Raw genomic sequence first — 6,616 nt, forward strand, 5'->3', positions numbered from 1 at the left:
ATGCATATTCATTTTAATCTTCAAATACCTTTGATTATTAGGAATTTTCATGCTTGAAAGGCTGGCTCTGCTACTCCTCCACAGAGTAAGGGAAGGAAATGGCACATCTTGCAAATTTCAGTGATTTTGAAAGGAACAATGAAAAGGAGGTGGTGCTGCTTCGGAAGGCGGGCTACAGATGGAACAAAAGGTTAACTCACATTTCAGCTGAAAATAGAAAGTAAAAATAGTAATGATGATGATCTATAGAAGAGCAGAAAACACAGCAAAATGGCAAAATGAAGTTATTCATTTTGAATCAGCGGCTTCTTTGAAAACATCCTCTGGTTGTTCAAAGGGTTTTATTGTACAAATTGGCATTCAGGAGGCACGTCTGACAACTGGCCCATTGTGTCTCTTTTACCAATTGTCAGCAACAGTCTTTCTTTGGCTCCACCAGAAGAGGAACTTCAATGTTCTAAGGCAGTTTCTTTGAGGACAAATGATTAAACTTTTTTCCCCATGTTTGAATTAAATGATTTTAAAGCATAACCTAGCATTCAGTAGCTTCTCTATAATATTTACAGCTGCTTTCCACTTCCCCCATCACCAGGAATGGGAATTTCCTTGCTTTTAGTAGCTACCAGTCTTTTGTCTGTCTGACCTCACCTCATAAAAAAGATAATCAATCTTCACGGAGGTTGCATTATTTTAAAAAGAAACTGTTGTTACTACAGACTTCTGAGGAATGCACAACTGGTATATGTATAGGAATGTGACTGAAATACAACAATCCCTGCTGAGCATTTTGTATGTAGGACTGTGAAGAGGTACCGAGTTATCCCACAGGATTGGCTGCAATTACTTCTTGTCAAACCTTAACCCCAGCCCATACTCACTTTCAAATAGTTTTAGAGCTCTTGAATTAGGAAAAAGCCCTCCTTGCTAAAGAGAAAAAATAGGGAGTCATTTTTTCTCAGAGAACTACAAATGACAAAAGATGTACATTAAATCTAGTGATTAAACTTGAGAGTCAATTTTATAAACAGAATCTTTAAAGCCATACTGAAAAAGTAAAGCTTTAGTAAGTGTTGACTATAGTCCAAAGTGTTCAATTTCCATTAATAATGCAATAGCCCCTTTGCAGATTTTTCTATTCATGGACTCTTATGAACACACTAGGGGCCCAGTGCACGAATTCGTGCATCTTGAAAGGAACTGTGGGTCATAAGGCTGTGGTGGGCACAGAGACAGGTCTCAGCCCATCCTGAACACCTCTGCCCAGCCCCTCCCACCATGGCCCCTGGTCCCCTGTCTGCCAGAAGCCTTGCTCCTGCAGCCACTGCTCCCATGAGCTGATGGCACCAACCCCACTCACACCTGTTGAGGGTGCTGAGCGATTGGGGCTGGTGCCAACAGCGGGTGCAAGTGGCAGCTGCTGCCCCAATCGCCCCTCAGGAGCACAGAGAGGTGGAGAAGCCCTCAGGGGTGATTGGGGCCAGCAGCTGCTGCTCACACCCACTGAAGGCACCGAGCGATTGGGGCCGGCACCGGGAACTGGCAGCGGGTGCAAGCGGCGGCTCCGGAGCTGGCAGTGGGGGGCTACCTCCCACTGGCTTATGACCAGGTCCTCTCCCTGTGATACCACATAGCCTGGCACAGACAGGTGGGCATTTCCAGCCCTTCTAGGGAGCAGACCCCGTTGAAGTGCCAAGATGTTACTGTGAGAGGCCAAAGATATTTATTTGCTTTGAAGACTTTCTGAGGGTTGGACAAATATGTATTCCATAAACACAGCTATACATACAGTTATATTTAATTATACTAACAGGCTATTATGAATAAGAAAAATATTTTAAGATACTAATAAATTCTGAGCAAATTTTTATATTTTATTTTCTCAAATATTAAAATTATCTAATATACTGCATGAATACTCTCAGGTGGGGAGTTGGCAATTCCTTTGATCTTACCAGTGTCCTTGTTTAGGAAAAAGTTCGGAGCCTGGACTTTAATTTCTCCCCATTAACATTATCTTCTGGTAAGAAATCAAGAGTTTCAGTGCAGTAGTTTCAGGGTGAGATGATCAGATAAACCGTATGAGCTGAGACATTTATGGTTGGTAGTGGTTTGGTAACTAATATCTTCATGAAAATATTTTTAATTTTTTTCAGAGGCTTGAAGTCTTTAGCAAGTCACAGTGGGGAGATCAAGGTGCTATGGCAGGCATCTAAAGAACACATTTCAGGGCAACAAGGTTTCTGTTGCTTCTCTAATTACACCTGCTCTGGTGTTGGGTATTACTGGCGATGCATATTCATTTTAATCTTCAAATACCTTTGATTATTAGGAATTTTCATGCTTGAAAGGCTGGCTCTGCTACTCCTCCACAGAGTAAGGGAAGGAAATGGCACATCTTGCAAATTTCAGTGATTTTGAAAGGAACAATGAAAAGGAGGTGGTGCTGCTTCGGAAGGCGGGCTACAGATGGAACAAAAGGTTAACTCACATTTCAGCTGAAAATAGAAAGTAAAAATAGTAATGATGATGATCTATAGAAGAGCAGAAAACACAGCAAAATGGCAAAATGAAGTTATTCATTTTGAATCAGCAGCTTCTTTGAAAACATCCTCTGGTTGTTCAAAGGGTTTTATTGTACAAATTGGCATTCAGGAGGCACGTCTGACAACTGGCCCATTGTGTCTCTTTTACCAATTGTCAGCAACAGTCTTTCTTTGGCTCCACCAGAAGAGGAACTTCAATGTTCTAAGGCAGTTTCTTTGAGGACAAATGATTAAACTTTTTCCCCCATGTTTGAATTAAATGATTTTAAAGCATAACCTAGCATTCAGTAGCTTCTCTATAATATTTACAGCTGCTTTCCACTTCCCCCATCACCAGGAATGGGAATTTCCTTGCTTTTAGTAGCTACCAGTCTTTTGTCTGTCTGACCTCACCTCATAAAAAAGATAATCAATCTTCACGGAGGTTGCATTATTTTAAAAAGAAACTGTTGTTACTACAGACCTCTGAGGAATGCACAACTGGTATATGTATAGGAATGTGACTGAAATACAACAATCCCTGCTGAGCATTTTGTATGTAGGGCTGTGAAGAGGTACCGAGTTATCCCACAGGATTGGCTGCAATTACTTCTTGTCAAACCTTAACCCCAGCCATACTCACTTTCAAATAGTTTTAGAGCTCTTGAATTAGGAAAAAGCCCTCCTTGCTAAAGAGAAAAAATAGGGAGTCATTTTTTCTCAGAGAACTACAAATGACAAAAGATGTACATTAAATCTAGTGATTAAACTTGAGAGTCAATTTTATAAACAGAATCTTTAAAGCCATATTGAAAAAGTAAAGCTTTAGTAAGTGTTGACTATAGTCCAAAGTGTTCAATTTCCATTAATAATGCAATAGCCCCTTTGCAGATTTTTCTATTCATGGACTCTTATGAACACACTAGGGGCCCAGTGCACGAATTCGTGCATCTTGAAAGGAACTGTGGGTCATAAGGCTGTGGTGGGCACAGAGACAGGTCTCAGCCCATCCTGAACACCTCTGCCCAGCCCCTCCCACCATGGCCCCTGGTCCCCTGTCTGCCAGAAGCCTTGCTCCTGCAGCCACTGCTCCCATGAGCTGATGGCACCAACCCCACTCACACCTGTTGAGGGTGCTGAGCGATTGGGGCTGGTGCCAACAGCGGGTGCAAGTGGCAGCTGCTGCCCCAATCGCCCCAACAGGTGGTCAGGCTATGTGACCTCTAAGGCCTCTTCCAGTCCTTATTCTTATTCTGAAATACACATTTATATCATCTGTGCCATTCCATATCTATGTGGAATATTTGTTATTCTGAGTAAGTTGAAAAGGCAGAGTTTGTGGTGAATGGTTTGGTTTCTTACCATTCTTTATAAGAACCAGAATCAGCCCTACTGTGCTCTGTTTCCACATTCTACCTCCCACTGGCTTATGACCAGGTCCTCTCCCTGTGATACCACATAGCCTGGCACAGACAGGTGGGCATTTCCAGCCCTTCTAGGGAGCAGACCCCGTTGAGGTGCCAAGATGTTACTGTGAGAGGCCAAAGATATTTATTTGCTTTGAAGACTTTCTGAGGGTTGGACAAATATGTATTCCATAAACACAGCTATACATACAGTTATATTTAATTATTATACTAACCTATTATGAATAAGAAAAATATTTTAAGATACTAATAAATTCTGAGCAAATTTTTATATTTTATTTTCTCAAATATTAAAAAAATCTAATATACTGCATGAATACTCTCAGGTGGGGAGTTGGCAATTCCTTTGATCTTACCAGTGTCCTTGTTTAGGAAAAAGTTCGGAGCCTGGACTTTAATTTCTCCCCATTAACATTATCTTCTGGTAAGAAATCAAGAGTTTCAGTGCAGTAGTTTCAGGGTGAGATGATCAGATAAACCGTATGAGCTGAGACATTTATGGTTGGTAGTGGTTTGGTAACTAATATCTTCATGAAAATATTTTTAATTTTTTTCAGAGGCTTGAAGTCTTTAGCAAGTCACAGTGGGGAGATCAAGGTGCTATGGCAGGCATCTAAAGAACACATTTCAGGGCAACAAGGTTTCTGTTGCTTCTCTAATTACACCTGCTCTGGTGTTGGGTATTACTGGCGATGCATATTCATTTTAATCTTCAAATACCTTTGATTATTAGGAATTTTCATGCTTGAAAGGCTGGCTCTGCTACTCCTCCACAGAGTAAGGGAAGGAAATGGCACATCTTGCAAATTTCAGTGATTTTGAAAGGAACAATGAAAAGGAGGTGGTGCTGCTTCGGAAGGCGGGCTACAGATGGAACAAAAGGTTAACTCACATTTCAGCTGAAAATAGAAAGTAAAAATAGTAATGATGATGATCTATAGAAGAGCAGAAAACACAGCAAAATGGCAAAATGAAGTTATTCATTTTGAATCAGCAGCTTCTTTGAAAACATCCTCTGGTTGTTCAAAGGGTTTTATTGTACAAATTGGCATTCAGGAGGCACGTCTGACAACTGGCCCAGGAATGGGAATTTCCTTGCTTTTAGTAGCTACCAGTCTTTTGTCTGTCTGACCTCACCTCATAAAAAAGATAATCAATCTTCACGGAGGTTGCATTATTTTAAAAAGAAACTGTTGTTACTACAGACTTCTGAGGAATGCACAACTGGTATATGTATAGGAATGTGACTGAAATACAACAATCCCTGCTGAGCATTTTGTATGTAGGACTGTGAAGAGGTACCGAGTTATCCCACAGGATTGGCTGCAATTACTTCTTGTCAAACCTTAACCCCAGCCCATACTCACTTTCAAATAGTTTTAGAGCTCTTGAATTAGGAAAAAGCCCTCCTTGCTAAAGAGAAAAAATAGGGAGTCATTTTTTCTCAGAGAACTACAAATGACAAAAGATGTACATTAAATCTAGTGATTAAACTTGAGAGTCAATTTTATAAACAGAATCTTTAAAGCCATATTGAAAAAGTAAAGCTTTAGTAAGTGTTGACTATAGTCCAAAGTGTTCAATTTCCATTAATAATGCAATAGCCCCTTTGCAGATTTTTCTATTCATGGACTCTTATGAACAAACTAGGGGCCCAGTGCACAAATTCGTGCACCTTGAAAGGAACTGTGGGTCATGAGGCTGCGGTGGGCACAGATACAGGTCTCAGCCCATCCTCCACACCTCTGCCCAGCCCCTCCCACCATGGTCCCTGGTCCCCTGTCTGCCAGAAGCCCTGATCCTGCCACCACTGCTCCCATGAGCTGATGGCACCAGCCCCACTCACACCTGTTGATGGTGCTGAGCAATTGGGGCCGGTACCAGCAGCGGGTGCAAGTGGCAGCTGCTGCCCCAATTGCCCCTCAGGAGCACAGAGAGGTGGAGAAGCCCTCAGGGGTGATTGGGGCCAGCAGCTGCTGCTCACACCCACTGAAGGCACCGAGCGATTGGGGCCGGCACCGGGAACTGGCAGCGGGTGCAAGCGGCGGCTCCGGAGCTGGCAGTGGGTGTGAGTGGGTCCAGCACTGGCAGGAGGTGCGAGTGCTGGGTGGGACCACGGCGTGTGGAAGCAAAAAATTTTCAGTAACTACCAGAGGCTCACCCCGATGACAGCGACCAGCACCCCACCTTGGTCTGGCGCTCCCACTCACCTGTTCTACCATCCTGCCGTGGCCAACACCTGCCATGTTCTGCACTCTGCCTCCTGCTGCCGATGCTCACCACATTCTGCACATACCCCCTGGTGGTCAGCACATGTCATAGTGACCTGTTGTTTGGTTGTTCTGCCATTATTGGACTTAACTGTAAACACATTGTTTTATAGGCATTTTCTAATAGAACATGCCATCATCATTACATTCTGATAATATAGTTATTAAAATTCCTGTTACAGATGACAAACTTGTTGTTTAAGGAGGTTATGTAACTTGCATAAAATCACTGTGGCAGAGACTGCTAGTTTTATATAAATATACTAGGGGCCCGGTGCACAAAGATTTGTACATGGGGCAGGGGCTCCCTCAGCCTGACCTGCACCCTCTCCAATCTGGGAGCCCTCAGGGGAGCCCTCTCCAATCTGGGAGTTTCTGTCTGTCTTTGCAATCATAT

This window comes from Myotis brandtii, unplaced genomic scaffold (assembly GCF_000412655.1).
Source record: "Myotis brandtii unplaced genomic scaffold, ASM41265v1 scaffold609, whole genome shotgun sequence".
Taxonomy (NCBI): domain Eukaryota; kingdom Metazoa; phylum Chordata; class Mammalia; order Chiroptera; family Vespertilionidae; genus Myotis; species Myotis brandtii.